This window comes from Aquarana catesbeiana, linkage group LG02 (assembly GCF_042186555.1).
Source record: "Aquarana catesbeiana isolate 2022-GZ linkage group LG02, ASM4218655v1, whole genome shotgun sequence".
Lineage (NCBI taxonomy): Eukaryota > Metazoa > Chordata > Amphibia > Anura > Ranidae > Aquarana > Aquarana catesbeiana.
In genome coordinates, this window is record NC_133325.1 from 548,916,476 (window position 1) to 548,938,753 (window position 22,278).

Sequence of the window (22,278 nt, forward strand, 5' to 3'; positions counted from 1 at the left end):
GACCCGGGTCCTACCCCAGGGGACATGTATCAATGCAAAAAAAACTTTTAAAAACGGCCGTTTTTTCGGGAGCAGTGATTTTAATGATGCTTAAAGTAAAAAAAAAAAAAGTGAAATATTCCTTTAAATATCGTACCTGGGGGGTGTCTATAGTATGCCTGTAAAGTGACGCGTGTTTCCCATGTTTAGAACAGTCCCTGCACCAAATGTCATTTTTAAAGGAAAAAATCTCATTTAAAACTGCTTGCGGGTTTAATGTCATGTCGGGTCATGGCAATATGGATGAAAATCAGTGAGACAAACGGCATGGGTACCCCCCCAGTCCATTACCAGGCCCTTTGGGTCTTGTATGGATATTAAGGGGAACCCCGCACCCAAATTAAAATAAGGAAAGGTGTGGGGCCACCAGGCCCTATATACTCTGAACAGCAGTATACAGGCGGTGCAAACAAGACAGGGACTGTAGGTTTGTTGTTAAGTAGAATCTGTTTGTAATTTTGAACATTTTTAACGTGTTTAGCTCCAGCCAAAAAATCTTTTCTAAGCTTTTTGGAAAACATAGGGAAGGGTTATCACCCCTGTGACATTTGTTTTGCTGTCTTTCCTCCTCTTCAGAAGATTTCACCTCACTTTTTTGTCCCAATGAAAAATGTTTTTTGAAAATTTGGGTTTTTTTGTGGAACAAGGATTGGAAAGCATCAGTGGAAAGGAGAAATTGTTTTCCCATATTAACTCTTACAGGAGAGAATTTCCCTTCCTAGGGGTAGATTTCATCTCACTTCCTGTTGTCTCCTTCCGTTTGCAAGTAGGAGTCGTTTGTAAGTTAGATGTTTGAAAGTAGGGTCCTGCCCTATATACTCAGCAGAAATTTGGGCCTTAGGTGTTGCTGTGGCCACAACACTGTAAGCCCTCACAGGGCCCTGCTGTGAAATATTAGATCAAGAATTGTAATTACATGCCCCTGTTGAACAGGAGCTGAAAAATTAGGCCTTAGGCACTGGTGCTGGTGCCACAACACTGCAACCCCTCACAGACACTCTAGTTGGAACGCAGGAACGAGCCCTGCTGCAAAGTATTGCTTCAAAAATTGTAATTACACGCCCCTGTTAGACAGGGGCAGAAAAATTGGGCCTTAGGCACTGGTGCTGGTGCCACAACACTGCAACCCCTCACAGACACTCTAGTTGGAACACAGGAACGAGCCCTGCTGCAAAGTATTGCATCAAAAATTGTAATTACACGCCCCTGTTAGACAGGGGCAGAAAAATTGGGCCTTAGGCACTGGTGGTGGCGCCCAGAACCAAAAATGTTCTTACAAGCTATCAGCGTGATGATTGAGGAGGAAGAGGATAATTACTCAGGGATAGTCACTCAGCATCAGCATAGGCAGTCTTTGAAGGGATCTGAGATTTCAAAAAAAATTATTCGGTTACATCAGCATCAGGTGCTTGGTAGCTGGTGGTGATCCAAGACTCATTCATTTTTATGAAGGTCAGCCGATCGACCGAGTCGGTGGACAGACGCACCCTGTGATCGGTTACCACGCCTCCAGCAGCACTGAATGTGCGTTCCGAAAGAACGCTGGATGCAGGACAGGCCAGTAGCTCAATTGCATACTGTGCAAGCTCTGGCCAGTGATCCATCCTCAAGACCCAGTAACCCAGAGGATTTTCGGTGGGAAAGGTGTCCAAGTCTGATCTTGCCCCTAGGTATTCCTGCACCATGTAAAACAGACGCTGGCGATGGTTGCTGGAACCGATCATACCTTGGGGCTGCGGACCAAAAAATTGTCTGAACGCATCGGTCAGACGGCCACCTTCTCCACCGCTCCTTCTTTGACTGACCGAAGCCTCAGCAACACGTTGTCCAGAAACAGGAGTTTGTAACCTCCCAGTCTCTGGGAACGCGTTGCACAGACCTTTCTGCAAGGCCTCCCGAAGATGTTTCATCCTCTGCTCCCTCTGCGATGGCAAAATAAGGTCCGCAACCTTACCCTTGTAACGTGGATCAAGGAGGGTTGCCAGCCAGTATTGGTCCTTCTCCTTGATACCACGAATACGAGGATCCTTACGCAGGCTTTGCAGGATCAGGGAGGCCATGCAGCGTAGGTTTGCTGAGGCATTCGGTCCGGAGTCCTCTGGGTCACTAAGAACGACATGGTCCGCAGCCACCTCCTCCCAGCCACGTACAAGTCCATGTGTTTCTTGGGACTGATCCCTTAAAGACTGCTGCTGATGCTGAGTGCCAGGCTCCACCTCCATACTGACACAATCTTCCTCCTCCTCCTCTTCCTCCTCGTCCTCTTCCTGTGTGATCGGCGGGCACGCAGGAACACTGTCTGGATAAAGGGGGCCTTGAGAGCTAAGGAAGTCCTCCTCTTCCTGCCTCTGTTCTGCCTCAAGTGCCCTGTCCATTATTCCACGCAGCGTGTGCTCCAACAGGTGGACAAGGGGGACAGTGTCACTGATGCATGCACTGTCACTGCTCACCATCCTCGTGGCCTCCTCGAATGGTGACAGGACAGTGCATGCATCCCTGATCATGGCCCACTGGCGTGGGGAAAAAAAACCAAGCTCCCCTGACCCTGTCCTGGTGCCATAGTCACACAGGTACTCATTGATGGCCCTCTGCTGCGTGTGCAGCCGCTGCAGCATGGCCAACGTTGAGTTCCACCTGGTGGGCATGTCACAGATTAGGCGGTTCTTGGGCAGGTTAAACTTCTTTTGGAGGTCCGTCAGCCGAGCACTGGCATTATATGACCGGCGGAAATGCACACAGACTTTCCTGGCCTGCCTCAGGACATCCTGTAAGCCCGGGTACCTGCCCAAGAACCGCTGCACCACCAAGTTAAGGACGTGAGCCAAACAGGGCACATGGGTCATTTGTCCCTGTCGGAGGGCAGAGAGGAGGTTGGTGCCATTGTCGCAAACCACCATTCCTGCCTTAAGTTGGCGTGGCGTCAACCACCTCTGAACCTGCCCCTGCAGAGCTGACAAAACCTCTGCCCCAGTGTGGCTCCTGTCCCCCAAGCACACCAGCTCAAGCACCGCATGGCATCTTTTGGCCTGCGTACTTGCGTAGCCCCTTGAACGCCTACGGAGCACCGCTGGTTCCGAGGAAGAGGCCATGGAGGAAGAAGAAGAGGAGGGGGTGGAGGAGAGAGGTGTGTCACAATCAGCATTTTGGAGGCGTGGTGGCGGAACAACCTCCAACACTACTGCACCTTGTCCTGCATCCTTCCCAGCTGCCAGCAGAGTCACCCAATGCGCCGTGAAACTTAGGTAACGTCCCTGTCCATGCCTGCTGGACCATGAGTCAGCGGTAATATGCACCTTACCGCTGACCGCCCTGTCCAGCGAGGCATGGACATTGCCTTCCACATGCCGGTAGAGAGCCGGAATCGCCTTCCGTGAGAAAAAGTGGCGTTTGGGTACCTGCCACTGAGGAACCGCACATTCCACAAACTCACGGAAGGGGGCAGAGTCTACCAACTGAAAAGGCAGCAGTTGAAGTGCTAGCAATTTTGCCAAGCTAGCATTCAACCGCTGGGCATGTGGATGGCTGGGAGCAAACTTCTTTCGGCGGTGCAGCAGCTGGGGCAGGGAAATTTGCCTGGTACAATCTGACGTCGGTGTACCAAAAGCAGATTGCCCACAAGTACTTGGCTGTGACACACCTAATTCTACACCTTCATTCCTCTCACTGCAGGTCTCAGAGAGGACTGAAGGTCTAGTGGGGTTGGAAATCTCAGCTGATGAGGAGCAAGGAGAGATCCTCTTTGTTCTTTGGTGTGGGTCTTTTAGATACGCTTGCCAACGAACTGCATGGCAGGTCAACATATGTCTGGTCAAGCATGTGGTACCCAAGCGGGAGATGTTTTGGCCACGCGAGATACGCTTGAGACATATGTTGCAAATAGCAGCGGTGCGATCTGATGCACTCGTCTCAAAAAAGGCCCACACCAAAGAACTTTTTGAATAACGCGCAGAGACTGCAGCGCCCTGCACATGTGGAGCTTTGGGGTGTGATGCAGTCAATGTGCTGCCCTTAGGCTGGCCCCTGGAGGGCATCCTGCCTCGTTGGTGATGTGCCGCCGCCTCCTCCTCCTCCTCCTCCTCCTCCTCCTCCTCCTCCTCTCTCCTATCAGGCACCCACGTTGAGTCAGTGACCTCATCATCCCCTCCCTCCTCATCACTGGAGCAAACCTGGCAGTATGCTGCAGCAGGGGGAGCATGACTGCCAGATTGCTGTCCTTCTTGGGCACCCCCTCTGTCCGTGCTCATGTTACTGCCTTCATCGAGCTCAGTATCGTCATCAGAGCCTTCCAAACGCTGGGCATCCTCCTGGAGCATGTACCCAACACTGTGGTCAAACAGTTCGAGGGAATCCTCATGAGGACATGGTGGAGCTAGGGAAGGAGTCACTGATGACATTGAGCTGAGGGAAGAGGCCGCTGCTTTGCCAGACAAAGCACCCTGGGCATGGGTGAGAGAGGATGAGGAGGATGAGGACGGCTTGGTCATCCACTCGACCAAGTCTTCCGCATGTTGCGGCTCAACACGGCCAGCTGCCGAAAAAAAGGCCAAGCGTGTCCCATGGCCACGTGCTGATGAGGATGCACCATCTCCACGACCAGCACTAGACACAGAGCCTGCTTGCCCTCTCTTATTGGCTTGTGACTGTCTGCCTCTCCTTCTTGGCCTTCCAGACATACTAATGGCCTGTAGCTGCACTAAGCTGGGATAGAACACCTGTAATTTTCTTCAAGTAGCTTTATATACTGTAACCAGACAAGCCTGCCTGTCAGTAGGAAGATAACAGGAACGGATCTAGCTGAACACTGTGAGCAGGACGCACTGTACTAAATGTAAATAGTCTAGCTGCCTGACCGTGGTACTAATAGGATCAAATAGAACACCTGTAATTTTCTTCAGGTAGCTTTATATACTGTAACCAGACAAGCCTGCCTGTCAGTAGGAAGATAACAGGAACGGATCTAGCTGTACACTGTGAGCAGGACGCACTGTACTAAATGTAAATAGTCTAGCTGCCTGACCGTGGTACTAATAGGATCAAATAGAACACCTGTAATTTTCTTCAGGTAGCTTTATATACTGTAACCAGACAAGCCTGCCTGTCAGTAGGAAGATAACAGGAACGGATCTAGCTGAACACTGTGAGCAGGACGCACTGTACTAAATGTAAATAGTCTAGCTGCCTGACCGTGGTACTAATAGGATCAAATAGAACACCTGTAATTTTCTTCAGGTAGCTTTATATACTGTAACCAGACAAGCCTGCCTGTCAGTAGGAAGATAACAGGAACGGATCTAGCTGAACACTGTGAGCAGGACGCACTGTACTAAATGTAAATAGTCTAGCTGCCTGACCGTGGTACTAATAGGATCAAATAGAACACCTGTAATTTTCTTCAGGTAGCTTTATATACTGTAACCAGACAAGCCTGCCTGTCAGTAGGAAGATAACAGGAACGGATCTAGCTGTACACTGTGAGCAGGACGCACTGTACTAAATGTAAATAGTCTAGCTGCCTGACCGTGGTACTAATAGGATCAAATAGAACACCTGTAATTTTCTTCAGGTAGCTTTATATACTGTAACCAGACAAGCCTGCCTGTCAGTAGGAAGATAACAGGAACGGATCTAGCTGAACACTGTGAGCAGGACGCACTGTACTAAATGTAAATAGTCTAGCTGCCTGACCGTGGTACTAATAGGATCAAATAGAACACCTGTAATTTTCTTCAGGTAGCTTTATATACTGTAACCAGACAAGCCTGCCTGTCAGTAGGAAGATAACAGGAACGGATCTAGCTGTACACTGTGAGCAGGACGCACTGTACTAAATGTAAATAGTCTAGCTGCCTGACCGTGGTACTAATAGGATCAAATAGAACACCTGTAATTTTCTTCAGGTAGCTTTATATACTGTAACCAGACAAGCCTGCCTGTCAGTAGGAAGATAACAGGAACGGATCTAGCTGAACACTGTGAGCAGGACGCACTGTACTAAATGTAAATAGTCTAGCTGCCTGACCGTGGTACTAATAGGATCAAATAGAACACCTGTAATTTTCTTCAGGTAGCTTTATATACTGTAACCAGACAAGCCTGCCTGTCAGTAGGAATTTAACAGGAACGGATCTAGCTGAACACTGTGAGCAGGACGCACTGCACTAAATGTAAATAGTCTAGAAGATAACAGGAACGGATCTAGCTGAACACTGTGAGCAGGACGCACTGCACTAAATGTAAATAGTCTAGAAGATAACAGGAACGGATCTAGCTGAACACTGTGAGCAGGACGCACTGCACTAAATGTAAATAGCAGGAACGGATCTAGCTGAACACTGTGAGCAGGACGCACTGCATTAAATGTAAATAGTCTAGATAGAAGATAACAGGAACGGATCTAGCTAAACTGAATACAGTGTATATATATATATGCAACACCTGGGATGCATATATATATACACAATACACTGTAAGTGCAGCTAACTGACTGACTGTTCTGCCTAATCTATCTAACTCAAATCAAATGACACTGTCTCTCTCTCTCTCTATCTCTCAGCACACCGGAACACACACTACACAGGGCCGCCGTGCAGGCGGCCTTATATAGTGTGGGGTGTGTACTAAATCACCTGAGCCATAATTGGCCAAAGCCACCCTGGCTTTGGCCAATTACAGCTCTCTCTACTGACGGCGCTGTGATTGGCCAAGCATGCGGGTCATAGTGCATGCTTGGCCAATCATCAGCCAGCAATGCACTGCGATGCCGCAGTGAATTATGGGCCGTGACGCGCCACACGAATTTAGCGCGAACGGCCCATAACGTTCGCAATTCGGCGAACGATCGAACAGCCGATGTTCGAGTCGAACATGGGTTCGACTCGAACACGAAGCTCATCCCTACTTACCTGCTTTGTGCAGTGGTTTTGCACAGAGCAGCCTTGATCCTCCTCCTCTTGAGTCCCCCCGCTGCTGAGTGCTACCAGAGCAAGCACCTTGCAATAGGGGTGCCAAACAGGCTTGCTCTGGCCGCTGCTCTGCCTGTCTATTCACACACACACAGCCGTGGCTTTGCCCCACCCCCTCTCCACTCATTGGCTCACTAGCTGTGATTGACAGCAGCGGAAGCCAATGCAATAAGGAGGGAGAGTCACCGGAGAGCCGAGGCTCGCGTGCGCATTGCTGGATTGCTGGATTGCAGTGGGACTCTGGTAAGTGTCAAGTGTGGGTTTAAATTTTCAAAATTACTCAAGAAAATGGTAAAAATTGGTTGCTATATAACCGCACAGATATGATTTTAAATAAGTATATAAATAAGTAACTACATAATAAAGTGTCTGTTGCGCATTGGGAATGTATCACTGTGCTTTTTCCATATGAAATGATTACAGAGTGACTGGTGTGTTACTCCCACCTGTCTTAGAAAATTTTGAGGCACACTATTCCTTTTCAGCCACACCATGTTTCCATAAAAGGTATGGCTGAGGCAACACATTTATATCTACATTTATAAGGTGTGTACATCTAGTTTTAGGCATTAGTGGGGTGATACTAAGAAAAAATGATCAATAACAACAGTGTGGTAGACTAGTTAAAGCATGCATATGTACTCTGGTTGTGGAGAAAATCTATTAAAAAAAAGAAGAAGCTTAGACCCCTTTCACACCGAGCCGCCTATAGCGTCGGCGGTAAAACCCCGCTATTTATAGCAGCGTTTTACCGTCGGATTTGCGGCGCATTTTGGCCGCTAGCGGCCGAGAAGGGGTTAAAACCGCCCAAAATGCGCCGCAATAGCGGTATCCCAGCGCTGCCCCATTGATTTCAATGGGGAGCAGTGGTGGAGGAGCGGTAAACACACTGCTCCTTCACCGCTCCAAAGAAGCTGCTGACAGGACTTTTCCTGATGTCCTGCCAGCGCAGAGCTCCGGTGTGAAAGCCCTCGGGCTTTCACATTGGAGACAATGCTGCAGCTGTTTGAGGGCAGATTGCAGGCGCTATTTTTAACGCTATAGCGCCTGCAAAACGCCCTCGGTGTGAAAGGGGTCTTAGTGTGTATGTGAAGCTGTTTTTTGCAGATTGCGGATTGGACTTCAAATTGTGCTACTTAATATTCTTTAATTTGTCTGTTAAAATTATTCCATGTTAATAGATTGTTCTGTTGTACACCAAAGAAAGTATGCTCAACTCCAACTCTGATTCTATTATAAATTCTATCTCAACTGGTGCTGTTGCCCATAGCAACCAATCAGCTTCTCTCTTTCATTTTTTACACGCTGCTTAGAAACTAAAATGTAAAAGATCTTCAGCTGTATTCCAGTTGACATAATGTTTGTCTCAGGAACCTTTTATTAAAAAAAAAAAATGTAAACAATAATAAAATTGGCTCCAAAATTAAAGACATGAGGTACACTCCATTTTTAAAGGAAAATGTAAGTAAGATATAAAAACACCAGTTAATGCAGTTATACAAAAATTTTTTTAGAAGAGAGAGAAATTCAATAATCATGGAATGTACAGTATTTTTAAACTAGTATAAAATTCACTAGTGTAAGGACTTAGATTTGTCTTCACATGAGAATCCTTTATTTATATGCACAGCAGCACTCATACTGGGGAAAGGTGGGTCACCACTAGGAGCCAAATAGACTCTGTGACATAGGGAGTCGGAGGGGGTGAAACCACTGTGTGCGACGGGAGACCATGACTGTCCAGTCAGCAGGTCATATTGACCAAGCTGTGCTGCCACTACAGTGAACGCAGTGGTTCTTTGGTAGGCAAGTCCTAATCAAGTCCATTATTACGTGTTAGTATTGTTGGTTACAAGAAAATATTAGACTGGTGTTTTCCACAAACTGTGTGTGTCATATTTTGTGGACAAGGTTATCTTCTGTCCAGTTACAAAAACTGTTCAGGAAAACCACAATCCAACCTTTTGCTATGTTAGGACTATAGGTTTTTATAAGGAAAAGCGCTGTACTATAACAGTCAAGCCTTTTCTTACATTGGCCATACAATATACCAGTCTTTCTGGATGCAGTTTTGTCAATCCTGGCCTAATTTGGAATTAAACAGAATTATATTGTGTTTATTTGCATAAAACAAACCTTTGTGCTTTAAAACAAATCATTTAGAGGCAGAGAATTTTTTTTTGTATAAAAGGTACAATCATAATCGTTTATTGGGACAAACCTCCAGCATCAGACACTTTAGTCTTTTCAGTGAGTTGTTGAAACACAGAGTAATTAATAGCTACTATCAGTGAAATAGCAATCAAGCTGCCCAACCGAGGGAGAGCCCATGGCTAAATTAGAATAATCAGTTCATCATTTTAATTATATCACCATTCTTTAAGCTTCTTCCCTGCCTGCATCTCATTTTTCTCAGCCAAAAGGTTTATTTATAGTCAAATTAAAGCCCTCCTGAGCAAAGCCCTGCTACTTTCTTTTACAATAACTGGACATGAATGGTTAAATTGCAAATTAATGTGTTGCTACGCGTTTCAGACATTCTTTCTCAAACAATCAACAGAAATAATTCTTATGTACATGTGTCAACTCTGGAATAGACTATTTAAATGTAACTTGTGCAGGGAAATATAAACATTCTAAAAAAATTTATTAAATGATATTAAATAAATCATGTATGTATTCTGGGGACCCAGACACTATAATTGTAAATGCTATTAACAATACAAAAATGTGTTGAAAAATCATCCAGGCTAGGAAGAATCAAGGCTAGGAAAATAGCAGACTGATCTCCTACCTAAAGTTTTACCCTAAGAAAACATGTATCCAGGGTTAGTATCCAAAACTCTTCCCGATTTAGTAATTTCTTCTTAAGGCTAGGTTCACACTATTGCGAATTGGATGCGTGTTACTCCGCATCCAGTTTGCATGTCAGGAGATTGTGACTGGCTCTCAATAGATGGAGCCAGTTCGCACATCTGTGGAGTGAATTGCACAGGAGTCCTGTGCGTCTTCTGGTCCATTTCAGGTCCGAATTCAGCCAAAAATTCGGGCTCAAATCAGACCTGAAATGGTGAACAGGGATGCACCGATCCCCTGCTGTAAGCCACTACGTACTGCAGTGTGAACCCAGCCTTAAGCAGTGTCGCCAACCTACCAGATTGAAATTTACTGGCACAACCCCCAAAATTTACTGGCACCACCAAGTTTTTACTGGCATTTCACAAAATTTCCAAAATTACATTTTTAGGTGTAAATTTCAGTATTTAGGCTACAAACAGGTATGCTAGGCAAATAGCAATGTGATTTAAGGTAGATATTAAGGTAAAAAAACATATTTTTGTTATTTTCGACATAATAAGGAATTATCTAGTCCAATCACCTCCTGCCTCCATCACCTGTCACCATTACTCCCTGCCTCCAACACCCCCTGCCAGACTGCCTCCATCCCCCTCTGCCACCAACACCACCTGCTCCAGTCCACCCCCCCTCTGCCACCATCCCCTTCTGCCACCGACCCCTCTGCCACCATCATACCATGTCTCCACCCCCCTCTGCCTCCATCCCCCTCTGCCACTATCTCCCTCTGCCACCATCACCACCTGCCACCATCACCCCCTGACACAATCCCCCTCTGCCACCATCATATCCTGCCTCCACCCCCCTCTGCCACCATCACCCCCTGCCAGACTGCCTCCACCCCCCTGTGCCACCAACACCACCTGCTCCAGTCCATCCCCCTCTGCCACCATCATACCATGTCTCCACCCCCCCCCTCTGCCACCATCACTCCCTGCCTCCATCCCCCTCTGCCACCAACACCACCTGCTCCAGTCCATCCCCCTCTGCCACCATCATACCATGTCTCCACCCCCCCCCCCTGCCACCATCACACCCTGCCTCCATCCCCCTCTGCCACCATCACCCCCTGACACCATCCCCCCTCTGACAGACTGCCTCCATCACACCCTGCCTCCATCCCCCTCTGCTTCCATCCCCCTCTGCCTCCATCCCCCTCTGCCACCAACACCACCTGCTCCAGTCCATCCCCCTCTGCCACCATCCCCTTCTGCCACCGACCCCCTCTGCCACCATCATACCATGTCTCACCCCCCCCCTCTGCCACCATCACACCCTGCCTCCATCCCCCTCTGCCACCATCACCCCCTGACACCATCCCCCCTCTGCCAGACTGCCTCCATCACACCCTGCCTCCATCCCCCTCTGCTTCCATCCCCCTCTGCCACCATCACCCTCTGCCACAATCCCCCTCTGCCACCATCATACCCTGCCTCCACCCCCCTCTGCCACCATCCCCCTCTGCCACCAACACGACCTGCTCCAGTCCATCCCCCTCTGCCACCATCACCTTCTGTCACCGTCGGCTGGGCTGTCACTCTGTCCCAGACTCCCCCCGGTTCCCGTAGACTCTGGATTGCCTGGTCCTGGATGCAGGGCTCCCCTCCATTCCGCCGGCGCATGCTGCTCAGCCTCCGAGACCTGCTGCTCCAGTCCAGTGCTCCAGATTAGTGTTACAGATTTTAAATGTTGGCGCGCCTGGTGGCGGGATGTGCTAATACATCACTCGCCTTGCCACCAGTAAAGCGCGCCAGCGCCGCTCAGACTCCGTGAGATCCGCCCCCCCGCCGGCCGAAGAGAGGATCTGCTCGGCAAGCTCCGGAACTGCGCATGCGCAGTTCCAAGCCGGACCGATCACGGCTATTTTTTACTGGCACATTCCCGCTACTACGGACATTTACGGGCGGGGGAAAAAGTGCCCGTTTTTACGGGCTGCCCGTAAAAATACGGGCGGTTGGCAACACTGGCCTTAAGTCTCCTCTGAAAACATTAAAATGGATGCTGCAATTCCCTGAAATACTCAGCCTTTGCAGATAGAAAAAATATGGCCATTTAGACCCACAGTAACCAATTAGCAGCAATGCACTTTCTGCCCTCTGAACTGTGGTCAGGTGGCTCAACAGGGCCAATCATTCCGATTTTCTAAAATTTTAGCCCCATTCCTATAAAAGTCCTGGTTCTCAGCAGCTTTTGTTCAGTGTGCGTGTGTGTTTTTTTTTCAATCTCTTTTATAAAATCTTCTTTGTTTCATATAAAAAATTGATAACATACATATAATCAATCAAAAGTCACTCTCATCTAAACCTCCCAGTTACCAATACCCTCTTAACCCTCCCTCCCCACCCTCCCATCCCGACTCCCCCCCTGCTCTGGACCTAGATTCTAAGTAATTACCTGCAACTATATTCCTACCTGTCATGGAACGTCACACACTCCGCTTGAGTGCTTCCGTCAGTATACCACTTCCTTCCAGTCTGGATACAGATAGCAGATATTCCAACTGCTCTCAAGCATAAAACAAGACGAGACTTGCTTAGATGCTAACATGGACTCATTTTATTATCACACATGGACACAACAGATAAAAAAATTCAGAGACTCTTCCCTCCCACCCTTGTAAAAGAGGGCGGGTTAAAATGTCCAAAGACAATGGACACACAGGTCAGGTGTGTTCAAACTTCTCCTCAGTAAACAGTCTTAGCAGGGGGCTGCTGGAGGAATCCCCCCCCCCCATAGAGATACACATCCCAAATGATCACAGCAAAGAGTCCACAACAGAATGAGACAACATACAATATATACAGATATACACAATTGAGTCCGATTAGTACAGATCAGACTGGATTTCTCATTCACCTCGCAAAGAGTATTGTTCCCTTGAAAATCCAGGGCCCATAATCAAAAGGTAAGAGGCTTGCATTCCATTTTCTCCAAAAGCCTCTGTCCTGGCTAGGTCTGTCACATTTCTCCCCTTTCAGCAGGAGACTAACAAAGGAGGAGACCCCAGAGGGGTTGACTCCGAAGTTAGTCAGTGGTTCCAGTCCTCTAATGCTGGTATCCACACAGTACCCCAAACAAATTGTTCCAAACAGAGTATTACTCACCCAGCCAACCTCTGCCTCTCTCAGAGAACATGCCTGCCGCTGGGGAGAGGCCTGGACTGGCCCTTCTCCCTGGAGTCCTTTCTGCCGCTGGAGAGAAGACAGGGGGACGGGGCTCACGCCGTCATGCTGTTGGGGATCTGGGCCGACTGCCCAGCATCCCTGGGGTATACAGGTGGGGACTGAAGCTCCATCCACCGACACCAGATCAAGCTGCTGTTGTGAGGCGACGACTGCCTTCTCTCCTTGGATCCTGATCTGCAGCTCGCGATAGACTGCCACCTCCTCACCCTGGGCCTCCACAATTGCTGCAGGTGTGGGGTAGAGGTCTTGGACCCTCTGTCTGGTGACCAGCACTTCAGCTGGGGAAGTTCCTTGTAACTCCACAGATACTGCTGTTGGTGCTGGGCAGAGCACAGTGAAGTTTGGCCCTAATACAGCTCTTCTGCTGGAGGCTCATCAGGTTGTTCTTCTTCAGCAGAAAAGTCTATTAAATCTCCTGTCTCTATAACTGGTGTCTGGGGATAGAGATTCACCATCTTCTGTCCATGGAACCCAGAAGATGCTATCAGTGCTGGGCAGAGGTTAGCCAAGCTCTTCCCTGTTGTCAGCACTTCAGCTTTGGTGATGGCAATCTCCAGATTTTCCACTGCTGATTCTCTGGCATGCTGCTGGACAGGCACATTCCTCCATCCAAGATCATCCCATGCAGAAACCGGATCATCAAGGTCAGTCAGCACTTGCTGCATCTGCCATAAGACCTCCACCTTCATAGCTGCTGGGGGCAGGTTGGCAAAGCACAATATTACTCTGCCACATTGCCGACTCTTCAGCCAGGATTTCAGGGTTGTCAACTGGTATTTCCTGGTAGTCCCAGGCAAAGGGAACCCAGCCCTGGCACTGAGCAACGTCTAGCAGCCGTCTGTAGGCGATCCCCAGCTCCCATTCCTGAACGTCCAGAAACTCTATATCTTGCAGTGCCCAGTGCACTTCCGAGATGTTCAGTAGCCCGTCTCTGAAATCCATGATTTCGTCCAACCGCCACTCCAAATCACTCCCAAAGTTAGGGTCCCCTGTCAGCTTCACATACATCAGTCCCAAGCCACCGTAGCTTAAGCCTTCCATTGGGCTGTCATCCGCTATCCAGAGACATGCTTGGGATACATGCCACCGGAGGATTCTGTAGCTCTCCCAGGTGTCGCTGCTCACGGGCTAGCGCCTCTTTCCAGAGTTTGCAGCGAATAGAATCAAATCATCCCAGCAGAACCTGCTTTGATACTGGTCCTCTGTGCTGTATCTGCATCTCTCGCCGCAACCTCCTTCTGAATTCCTCTTCCAGAGCGGCTGTAATCTGTACCTCTCCTCTCCTGCTATCTGGACCTTGGATCCAGGTGGAAGTTTAGATGTCCCAGACTGCAGGAAGCATCCTGCTGCTTGCCACCAATGTCACGAAACGTCACACACTCCGCTTGAGTGCTTCCGTCAGTATACCACTTCCTCCAAGTCTGAATACAGATATCAGATATTCCAACCGCTCCCAAGCATAAAACAAGATGAGACTTGCTTAGATGCTAACATGGACTCATTTTATTATCACACATGGACACAACAGATAAAATAACTCAGGGACTCTTCCCCCCAACCCTTGTAAAAGAGGGTGGGTTAAACTGTCCAAAGACAATGCACACACCTGAGGTCAGGTGTGTTCAAACTTCTCCTCAGTAAACAGTCTTAGCAGGAGGTATCCCCCCTCCCCCCATAGAGATACACATCCCAAATGATCACAGCAAAGAGTCAACAACAGAATGAGACAACATACAATATATACAGAAATACACGATTGAGTCCGATTAGTACAGATCAGACTGGATTTCTCATTCACCTCACAAAGAGTATTGTTCCCTTGAAAATCCAGGGCCCATAATCAAAAGGTAAGAGGCTTGCATTCAGTCGTCTCCAAAAGCCTCTGTCCCGGCTAGGTCTGTCACACTACCCTTTCCCTCTCTCCTGCTCAAACTCCAATTATTTCTGCAAACCTAATTGTATGCTTGAATTTAAGCCATTCCTTCCATTTTCCTCGAATCTTGCCCATCCCTCCTCCCTGCTAAATCTCATATACTCCATGTTAAAAATATCATCTACTCTATTACACCAACTCCTCAGGGTAGGGCTCTCGGGATCCTGCCTTTACCTAGGAATTAGGCTTTTTGCCGCATTCAGTAGTGAGGGGACCAAAGTTCTAACATATTGGTTTGTTTGAGTTTTCGTCAGGTGAAATAAACACTCCCACGGATCTTCTAGAACAACCACTTTAGTTATATCTTTTATTATCTGCAATATATTTCTCCAATATAGTCTAATTTTTGGACAGGTCCACCAAATTTGGGACATGGTTCCCAATGCTCTGCAACCCCTCCAGCAAAACTACGAAGTCTCTCTCTCTTGATACTTATGGGCCTCATCTGGGGTTATGTACCAACGTGCTAAGCTTTTAAAACTGATTTCTATTGTGTTACTATCAAATGACGTTGCAAATGCCAATCTCAAAATTTTCCTTGTCTCCGTCTCATTCACCTGTGTTCCTAATTCCTCTTACTATTTACTGATGTATGGCGGTTTTTCCATCCCACTTTCTTCCTTCAAGATTTTATATGTTATAGATATCCCCTTCCTTTTTACTGTGACCATACAGAGTTTCTCCATCGGGAGCAAATTATCCGCTGACCGCACTGGTTGGGGAAGGGATTAAAAAAATGTTTCAAATAAAAATAATAAAATAAATCTCTTTTTTGTTTTAACTCTTGAAACGTGCAAAGCCTGCCCTTCACCATTACATCCTTTAAATGTACATTCTCTATCTTGATCCAGTTTCCAAAAAAACTACCTTTCCACAGTGGAAAATAATCAGTGTCTTTTAGTGGAATACATGGAGAATTGTATCTCCAATATTCTTTTTTGTGTATCTAATCTTAAATCTCTAATACATTCAGTTTCATCTTATGTGTTTTCTCTCCTAAATTCCTTAAGTGTGCAGGGATCCATATTATGTTCTCCAAAGCTATCATACTTATTGCATTTTCCAAATCCACCCACCTTTTATCTTTGTTATTTGTTATATGTTCGGTGTGTGTTAAGGAGGCATGTAGTAGATAGTAGATAGGCAGAGATCACTAACTTTTTTTTTTTCATTTTTCTTGCTTGTGTTTGGGTATTCTTTGCATTCAAACCCATTGTGTGTTGTACACTTGGAGCATAGTCTTTGTAGGGAGAATTGCTACTATAGTATACAGTTCTCCTGTATAGTGCTGTATAGAGCCACATTATAGTAAATTACAGTGTAGTGCACTTTATACTATGTACCTCCCTGTGCACTGTGCTACTTTAACTGGCAATTGCGTGATCATGCAACACTGTACGCAAATTATATTTATATAATTTTTTTCACACAAATATAGCTTCCTTTTTGTGGTATTCCATCATTGCTGGGTTTTTCTTGTACCAAAAACTTTATTAAAGAACTCATTATAGCACATACACAACACCATTGTCTTTTTCATTTCTTTTTATTATATAAATTTAAAAAAAGACCAAAAATTTTGAAAAAAAAACAAAAAACAAAATTTTCCACTTTCTGTTATAAAACATATCCAATAAAATACAATTTTTTCATAAATTCAGGCCAAAATTTATTCTGCTACATGTCTTTGGTAAAAATAAAAAAAAAAATCCTAAGAAGTGTTTATTTATCAAGTTTGTGTGAAAGTTATAGCGTCTGCAAACTATGGTATATATATGCTGGAATTTACGCAGCTCTGACTTTTTGACTGCCTATCACATTTCTTGAGGTGCTGAAATGCAAGGACAGTACAAACAACCCCCAAATTACCCCTTTTTGGAAAGTAGACACCCCAAGGTATTTGCTGAGAGGCATGTTGAGTCACCCCAAAACACATTCTGCTACTTCTCCCGAGTATGGTGATACCAGAAATTAGAGACTTTTTGGCAGCCTAACCATGTACAGGGGCCCAAAATCCAATGACCACCTTCAGGCTTTCAAGGGGCATTATTTATGCATTGGATTTCCTGACTATCTATCATATTTTCGGAGGCCCTAAAATGCCAGGATAGTACAAATACCCCCAAATGACCCCTTTTTGGAAAGTAGACACTCAAAGGTATTTGCTAAGAGGCATGGTGAGTACTTTGCTGATCTCATTTGTTACCACAAGTCACAACAGTATATTTTTTCCACTGGTCAATCTGTTTTTTGAGTTTGCCGTTTTCCACCTTTTCATCATGTTTTAGGACAAACTAAGATAACATATTCCTATTCTTTTCCTTGCTTTGAAGCAATGAATTGTTGGTACGGTTTCTGATCTACAGTAACATGGGTAGGTCATTGGCACCTAGTTGTTAATGACACCATTGACAAGATGTTAAAGCTACACATTTAGGGATTAGAAAATATTGTCTCAGTACAAGAGGTGTGTATTTGTTTACTTGTATCTTGATGCCATTTGAGTACTTCCAGATATGTGCAGTAATGCAATGTTAAACAACTTCTTGCTTCTGTTCAGGAGCTGTTCAGGAGCTGTAGTCAAGACCTGTTATTGTTGCATCTCTCTTTGTGCAGGTTGACTGGGCTTGTATCTGCCCCCTTTCTCTAGGCTACAGGCAGCCTGTAGTGGGTGGGCCTGCTGGGTCCTTCCCACAGCTCTGCTTTCTGTACAGGCTATGTATTGCACAGAGATGATGTTGTTGTTGCCTTTGCATGGTAATATTTAGATTTGCAAATACATTTGGCGCACACAAAGTGGATTTATATACTTTTTGCCTACTGAGGATCATTTTAAATGAAAGTTCTTGTGCCCTGAGTTCAGCTTTAAGAGACATCTTATCGAAATGAGTCATCGCTTTTCACGTGAGTTCTTAACTGCAGTCAAATTATATTCACATATATTTTAGTTCATGGTTTGCAACAGTCCAGGACTTATTGGTTCTGTAGACTCGCAACGGCGAGATTATAAATTGATATCCCGACACAAGATACAGAGCCAGAGAGGTAGAGGAGGCATGAGGGGGAAGAGGAAGGAGAGACAAGGGCCCCGCAAACTCACGGACTTCTACAGTCCATCGGGCACACGATACTCTCAAGATGGCGCCGGCACGACGGCTTTCTCACAGAGGAGAATGGGGGCGGCCGCAACAGCAAGGAATACAAACCAGCAGCATGACCCCACAGCTCCAGACAGTGGAGGACGTTCTCCTCCATCCACATTCAACAGTCCAGTGAAGCAAAGGAGGAAACTGACAGCCATTGAGTGATGCCTCCGTTGACACTAACAGTCAGGCTGACATTAATGGCTTTCGTGAGAAGCTGGATGCCTTTTCCATAGTGGGCCAGCCTATATTGGACTATGCTAATCACATTACGTGGAGCACTGCAGCATGACATGTCTAACTTCATGAGGCAAACTAGCAGGGAAATAGCAGCCATAGGTGATAGAGTGGATCACTTAGAGAACAACATGAGTGATTACACGCTAGCACACAATGAAGTAGTAGATGCCCATGATGATCTAGCAGAAGAAATCCGCAACATGAAAATCAAAATGGTGGACATAGAAGATTGTTCCCGCCGGAACAATGTGAAATTTAGAGGCATTCCGGAAACAGTCCCCCCAGGGGAACTCCGCCTATATCTGCAAAAAATTATAGCCGAATTACTTCCAGTGACAAAAACCCACAAATTGGTGATAGACAGGACTCACCACCTTCCAAAGCCGTCCTATCTACCTGAACGTGTACCGAGAGATGTGATAGCTAGGATCCATTATTTCCACATTAAGGACCAGCTCATGGATTTCTCCCCCAAAAGCAATTCCTTACCAGAACCATATTCTGGAATCTCACTATATATAGACCTCTCACAAGCAACCATACAAACCCGCAAAAACCTCATCACCATTACCAAGATCTTGAGAAATAACAATATTCTCTATAAATGGAAGTTTCCGACAAAGCTGTCCATTGAAAGAAACAACAAAACCTCAATTGTAACCACTCTAGATGAAGGTTTGGAGCTAGTGAAGTCTTGGGGACTCCTTCCACAAGCTGAAGAGGATATCACGGACCCGTCGACACACACCTGAGTTCTCAGGATCAGAATCACATTCCAGCCCTAAAGCCTTACAAGCTTACAGCTCTGCTGGTATAAAGAAACCACCATATTGCATATTAAGATCCTGTCCGGTTGGACTTTACATTCCCTGTTGGATATGTGTACAGGAGTCACCTGTACCCTAAAAGTTCTCTTTCATTGTCAAGAATGGGACTACAGCACTGCAAGTATCCTGATTTTTTTTCTCTTTTTATTTGTTTTGTGTTCCTGTTACCACGTTTGCCTTTCCCTCACCCAGCAACAAGCTTATTTAGAAGATGAATCATTCATTCGCAATCTAACTGACTTTGATGGTACTTAAGTTTCTATCATTGAATACCAAAGGGCTTAACAGCCCATACAAAAGAAGTGCACTATGGAAGGAAGCAGAAAACCACCGCTGTGACGTCTTATGTGTGTAGAAATCCCACTTCCTGACTGCAAAACCACCCAGTTGGACTCACAAGCACTTCCTCCTCATTTACCAAGCCAATTATAAGAAAAAGAAAAGAGGTCTTATGGTAGCAATAAGAAAATTCAATATCCTTTAAGTATCCAGGGTCAGACGAGCCGGGTTGACAACAGACAGGCAGATCAGGCAAAAGCAGCAGGCAGAAGCGTAGTCAGGTCACAGGCAGGTTTCTGGCAACAGACGGGCAGATCAGGCAAAAGCAGCAGGCAGAAGCGTAGTCAGGTCACAGGCAAGTTTTGGCAGCAGACAGGCAGATCAGACATAAACAGCAGGCAGAAGGGTAGTCAGGAACAAGCCGGGTTGGTAGCAGAAGTCAGCACACACAGGAATCAGGATTCAGGTAAACGCTGTAGACCAAGCAGCAATTAGCCAGTACTGAAGCTGCGTTTAAATTGCCTGGCACCAGTTCTGATGACAGGCGCAGGCGCACGAATGTGCATGCGCGTTTACTGATGCGTCCGTGGCTGTTCTGTGTCTCCCTTGTTGGCACCTGCGCACAGGTGTGCGCCTGAGAACAGCAGCTGTACTCCGCAGACGACTTCCCTGACATTGCCCCCCCTTATGGGCAGCCTCCGGATGCCCAGTTGGTTCCTCTTCAGGGGATGACTGCGGAAGAAGGCATGTACCAAGTCCATAGCATGTACATTCTGCTCTGGCTTCCAGGAGTTTTCCTCCGGCCCATAACCTCTCCATTTGATTAGGTATTGCAATTGACCCCTTCTTTTCCTGCAGTCAACAATTGCCTCCACCTCGAACTCCTTGTCCCCATTGACCATTACCGGTTCAGGTGGTCTAGACTCCCGATTGGGGAACGGATCGGGCACTGCGGGCTGTAACAGAGACACATGGAACACTGGGTGTATGCTGAAAGATTCCGGTAGAGATAGTTCGTAGGAAATATCGTTAATACTTCTCTTCACAGTAAACGGCCCAAGAAATTTAGGAGCAAGCTTCTTTGATGGACAGGTCAGTCTCAGATTGGTTGTAGCCAACCAGACCTGGTCCCCTGGTTGCAGAATGAGTTCCCCTCTCCTCTTCCTATCAAAAGCTCTCTTATTATCTTCCTGTGCCTTGGTCACGGCCTCTTGCAACAGCTTGTTGTTGCGATTGAAGAAATCCACAGTGCTTTGGACCGCTGGTACCGAAGACTCGGGGACAAGATCAGGCAAAAAGGTGGGATGGAAGCCATAATTTGAGAAAAATGGAGATTGCTTGGTGGCTGCATGACAGGAATTGTTGTAAGCAAACTCAGCTAGAGGTAGGAGTGATACCCAGTCATCCTGGACAAACGATGTGAAGCAACGGATGTACTGTTCCAACATCTGATTAGTCAGTTCAGTTTGAACGTTAGACTGCGGATAGTATGCGGATGACTGTTGATCTTTAAGGCTTCACACAGTGCCCTCCAAAATCTTGAGGTAAATTGGACTCCTCGGTCAGAGACAATGTCGATGGGTATCTCATGGAGTCTAACGATTTCTTTAACCACTTCAGCCCCGGTAGGATTTACCCCCTTCCTGACCAGAGTACTTTTTACAATTTGGCACTGCGTCGTTTAACTGGTAATTGCGTGGTCATGCAATGCTGTACCCAAACAAAATTTGCGTCCTTTTCTTCTGACAAATAGAGCTTTCTTTTGATGGTATTTGATCACCTCTGCGGTTTTTATTTTTTGCGCTATAAACGGAAAAAGACCGAAAATTTTTAAAAGGAATTATATTTTCTCATTTTTGTTATAAAATAAATCCAATAAACTCAAATTTAGTCATACATTTAGGCCAAAATGTATTCGGCCACATGTCTTTGGTAAAAAAAAATGTCAATAAGCGCATATTTATTGGTTTGCGCAAAAGTTATAGCGTCTACAAACTAGGGTACATTTTCTGGAATTTACACAGCTTTTAGTTTATGACTGCCTATGTCATTTCTTGAGGTGCTAAAATGGCAGGGCAGTACAAAACCCCCCCAAATGACCCCATTTTGGAAAGTAGACACCCCAAGGAAATTGCTGAGAGGCATGTTGAGCCCATTGAATATTAATTGTTTTTGTCCCAAGTGATATAAAAAAAAAAAAATTTACAAAAAGTTGTCACTTAATTATATATTGCTCACACATGCCATGGGCATATGTGGAATTACACCCCAAAATACATTCTGCTGCTTCTCCTGAGTACGGGGATACCACATGTATGGGACTTTTTGGGAGCCTATCCGCGTATGGGGCCCCGAAACCAAGCACCACCATCAGGATTTCTAAGGGCGGAAATTTTTGATTTCACTCCTCACTAGGGATGAGCTTCGAGTTCGAGTCGAACTCATGTTCGACTCGAACATTGGCTGTTCGCAAGTTCACCGAACAGCGAACAATTTGGGGTGTTCGCGGCAAATTCGAATGCCGCGGAACACCCTTTAAAAGTCTATGGGAGAAATCAAAAGTGCTAATTTTAAAGGCTAATATGCAAGTTATTGTCATAAAAAGTGTTTGGGGACCTGGGTCCTGCCCCAGGGGACATGGATCAATGCAAAAAAAAGTTTTAAAAACGGACGTTTTTTCAGGAGCAGTGATTTTAATAATGCTTAAAGTCAAACAATAAAAGTGTAATATCCCTTTAAATTTCGTACCTGGGGGGTGTCTATAGTGTGCCTGTAAAGGGGCGCATGTTTCCTGTGTTTAGAACAGTCTGACAG